Raw genomic sequence first — 4,866 nt, 5'->3', positions numbered from 1 at the left:
CTGCCTGCTCCAGACCAGAGGGCAGAGGGGTGCTGGAGCCGAGACGCCTCGAGGCTTTCTCCAAACCCATTTCCAGATGAGGAGAAGCAACCCTGCTGAATGGAGGTCTCAGTTTGCAGCCCTCATCTCCTCACTCCCACCTCCCATCCCTCGCCCCCCCGGCAGAGCCAGAGCTGAGGGCAGGAAGGCACCAACGGCTGCGGATCCTGTTACCTGCGGCCAACAAAACCTACCTGTCCCCTCCCTGCCACCCCCCCTGCCCCCTCTCCGGGGGGACAGAGCAGAAGGACACCCTGACCCTCCCCAAGCACTGTGGGGTCGTTGCCTGCCATGATCGAGTGACCAGATGGACACTGGGCTCACACCGCGGCCTCCTCTGTGGGTCCCTTGTCCCTCCCTGAGCCGGCAGAGCTTTGACGCTCTGTCCCCCCGGGGCAGCCTTTGTCAGGGCACTGCAGAAGGGCCCCTGTGTCCCTCTGATCCCTGCCGGCCCCACAGCAGCGCGTCCCCGGCCGGAGCATAAAGCTGGCTTTCAGGGACCCGGCGTTGGGAAACTCCCGGGGAAGAAGCAAGGGAGCTTCTTGTTAAATGGAGACACAAAGCCACCTTGTTAAGGGGTTTACAAAGGCAACCATCTCCCCCTTGCCTGGGAAGCTCAGGGCCAGTGACTCCCAACCTCACCGAGGGGATGGCTTTCCCTTGGACAGACGGGAACATTTAACAGCTGTGCTGAGCTGCAGCCCTGGGACCTGTATGTGGAGCCCTCTGTGCTCCCAGGAACCACTCAAAGCCACATCTGCAAAGGAAAATGGGAACCAGCCACTCATGGTGGGGAATCCTGTGGTTTTCCCAAGAGTGTGCCATTGCCACCAGTGTCCCTGCTGAGGGGACGTCATCCAGAGCCAGGGAACGCCATCTGCACAAAGTGATGTGATGATGGTAGCATGAGAAGGTTTTCTGTCCCTCCTTTGGGAGAGATGTTCCAGGGTCCCCTCCTACACACCCACAGATGGGAGATGGAGCCCCAGGAAGGGATGTGATACGGGCACAGTCCCACAAGGCACAGCCACACAGGACCTCCCTGCTTCCCTCCTGCACAACATCATGTTTTTCCCTTGCATGGACCCAATGATGCATTTCTTTGCCCAACAAAATAAAGTTTAAGCAAAAAAAACCAGCAGCCCCATAACTACTGTATCTCTCCAGGAATTTTCTCTTAAAATCTATCTATCCTCACAGTCTTTTGCAGGAAAAATCCCTGCCCCAACAAGGTTAGCACAACCTTTGGCATGACTTTTGTGGAATCTGATGGTCACTCAAGCCTCTGATGGGCCCTCCACCAAGCCTTTGGGCTTTCCATTTTACAGCCCACGTCTAGGGGCTCCACACACCATGGCCATGTCTGAACTGCCCACACCTGTGCATTGTTCTGAGCTCTTCTTGGCAATTCATGCTAAAATCCACATGCATATTAAACCTTAAACCTGGTAATTACCTCTGCCTCTAGAGAAACAGGAAAATGGATTATGCCACCAGGATGCAGCGGGATGTGGTAGCCAGGGATGGCTGGTCAGCTTGGAAAAACAGGACCCCCTGGGCCCACAGCCCATCTGGGTGTGACACACACTGGGAAGGGGAAGGGAAGACCTGGCTCTGCAGCAATCCTGAGGGATGTGCAAAACAGGACAAGTTCCAGGTGGGGAATGTCACCAAGATGCCAAAGAAGCTCCCACCCTTGCTTTTCCCTGTCTCTCTCCCACGCATGCAGGTGGCACTTTGGGGGTTCACATCTCTCCTGGCATCATCCCCACATCCTTCTCTTCTCCCTGTGGAAATGCCACCTCTGGAGAACACATCACTTTCTCTTCTTTGACCCAGGCAATGTGAGCTGCTGTGGCTGCCTGTGCTGTGTGGTGACACCAGGGGTGCCAATTCTTCACTGGGAAGCCCCAGACACAGCTCTGTGCCCCATGGAGCCAGGCTGGAGGCAGCTTTTCCTCCCCAGGACAGCAGTAAATTGGAGTGCTACAGCTTTAAAGAAGCATGTGTGCTCCTTGGCAGGGCTGGTGGCAGCGGGGAGAGCCAGAGGACACCTGCAGAGATCCTGTACAGCTGGGGAAGATTAGCCTTTTCCACTAGACAAGACCCATTACCATGTTCCAATATACCATCACTTCCGCTAGGAGAGCCTGCAGATGAGATATCGATTGCAGTGACCCCAGACAAGCCCTTCACCGGAGCCTGGGAGGGTGGCAGAGCAGCCCCACGGCAGAACCTGTGGTGCAAAGAGGGGGTACAGTTCCCCAAAGGCATCCCCAGGGACCCCAGGGTGGCGAGGGGCTGCCTCAGAGCTGCAGCGAGGGGTGATGCTGTGGAGGGAAGCACAAAAGAGCTTCAAAGCCCAGCAGTGACCCAGGTCCCTTCCCAGGGTCCCTGTGGGCTCTCTCCAGTGTAGCTCTGCCCTGGGATTGGGCAGAGACATTGCCATGTGCTGCCAGGGTGTCAGGGAGAGGCATCACCAGAGCTCTGGATGTCCCAGCATCACTTCAGACTCGTTCAGGAATTGGTTTTTTGGAGGGACTACATTTCTGGGGCACAGCTGATTAGCTGTTAATTTTCCTCACAGCCAGGTGGGTGTTGCAGAAACAAGCTTATCACCCTGAAAGGCCAAAATATTCCCCCAAAACATCTCTGCTGGGGAGTTCCAGGTGGTTCAGGAGGTGCTCACAGAGTGCTCCTCACACACTGCTTTTCCTTCCTGGTAGCCCCAGTCCCTGAAATACCTCCCTGAGATACAACACGGTGGAAGGACACTGGGAAACTGAGAAACCACCAAATCTTGGGAACTGGAAGGGCTGATTGCAATTAAGGTAGCAAAGTAATTAAATGTGGTGTCTGTTTTGCAGCATCCTATCCCTGCAGCCCCAACAGGAAGTGCAGGCACTTTGGTGGGTGTCTTCTATCCTTTGAGCCCATGATTTCTGAGATTTTTTTTTCCTTATCCAAGACTTACACTGGGTTTGACTTGGCTTTTTGAATACTCTGAGCTCTGCCTTAGCAGCACAATCTGCTTGCAGCCCAGTTGGAAGCAGCAGCTGGGAGCTGACACATGATGCTCCTCCAAAGGCTGATGTGCCATGTTCATCACTGCCTCTTGAGAGCATCCCTGTTCTTCCAGAGGAGCTGGAGCTGCCATGGTGGAGCATCCTCCACCCTGAGCCAAAAACCTCACTGGACACTCCAGAGTGTGCAGAGAGACAGGGCAGACACGACCCCCTCAGATCTGGGCTCTGAAGGGCTGTGGTGTGAGTGCTGGAGGATATTCCAGGACTGAGAGTTAAATGGCTTTTTCCAGGTGATGATTTAAACACCCAGCTGGCCCAATGAGCCCTCACAGAGCTTTTCCAGCATTTCTCAAGCTTTGGGGCACAAGAAGCTTCTGCTGAGACACTTTGTTTTGTTGTTGTTTTGTTGGGGTTTTCCTCCCCAAATAAAAGCCATCATCACTTCCTCATTGCATCAAGTTGTTTCAAACTCCAGTTTTCCAATGGGGAGCTCTACCATAGTCAAGGATGGGCATGGGAGGGAACTCTCACAGCTTCCAGGGCTACTCATTGTCCCATGGGCCAGCACAGCATCCATCCTTGGCATGTGGAAGGGAAGCAGCTCTGTTCCCATCCTTTTCTGGATGATTCCCCAGGAGAAGGCTCCTGATGAGGTTCCAAACCCTTCTCCCCACCTGAGGATGGGCTGCTGTGGGATGAAGACAGCTGGCTCAACACTGGGTACCCATGCCAGGGCAGCTGATCAGCACAACCTACTGACCACCAGCCCCACTGTGGGCTCATGTAATCCCCTATGTGCAGCTGCACTTGCAGCTGAAAGCAGTGGGATTAAGAGAATGAGGTGGCCCTGCAGAGCATTCCTGCCTCCCCATATCCCACTGGCTCCACCAGCCCAGAAAACTATTTCTCTCCCCTCTCCTGACAGCCCTCTGCTGCTTTCTCCTCCCAAGATGGTCGCTGCCAGTAATAGCAGGGAAATTCACATCCAAGCTGGGAAAATAACATGTTATTTTCCCAGCTGTGATGTCAGAGCTTGTCACACTTGCTGGCTCGGCAGCAGTGTGGGCAGGGCACGCCTGGACATCCCCAAATGGCCACTTGGCCTGACTAAAATGTGCCCCATTTTGGTGGCAGCTCTGCTTTTGCTCCCCAAACACGTTGGGAAGCGGCACATTCCTGCTGCTGGGATGGGGCTGCCCAGCTCCCTGCCGTGGAAGGAAGCAGTGTGGTTGGTGCACCCCAGCTCCAGGGAGCATCTCTGCTCCTGTCCTGGGGACACCCAATGTGGGGACATCCCAACCTGTGTCCTTTCCCAGTCTCAGCAGTGCTGAGCACCAGCACATCCTGAGTGTTTGCACTGTTAGGAAACCCAGTCCTTTCCCTTCCTCTTTCCTTCCCCTCTGCTCCCACCACAGCTCCAGGATTCCCTCGCTGAGCCATCCCTGCCTCCCAGCCAGGTGTGCAGCCTGAGCATCAGGAACAGAGACCTGCACCCCCCCAGGCACGCTGGGAGCGAGCACTCCTTTCCTCCTCACCTCCTGCAGCACCATCAGAGGATTATCTCCTGCATTTGTGTCCTTCCCAAGTCACCAAAACGCAGCAGAAAGGATCAGGCCCAGTGGACCCTCAACCACCCCGCTCACCCCTGCAGCCCCTCGCTCCCCACCTTCCCCACAAGGTACCACCAACCCCCCCCACGTCCTTCACAGCCACTTAATCCATGACCAACTTCACAAAGCTGGGCTGGGGGAAGCGCTGGGCCAGAGGAGCAAACAAACGAGGTAGGAATAAAGCCTGGATC

This window comes from Cyanistes caeruleus, chromosome 20 (genome assembly GCF_971803275.1).
Source record: "Cyanistes caeruleus chromosome 20, bCyaCae1.hap1.1, whole genome shotgun sequence".
Lineage (NCBI taxonomy): Eukaryota > Metazoa > Chordata > Aves > Passeriformes > Paridae > Cyanistes > Cyanistes caeruleus.
The sequence above is the reverse complement of the archived record's forward strand: the minus strand, read 5'-3'. Positions refer to the sequence as shown.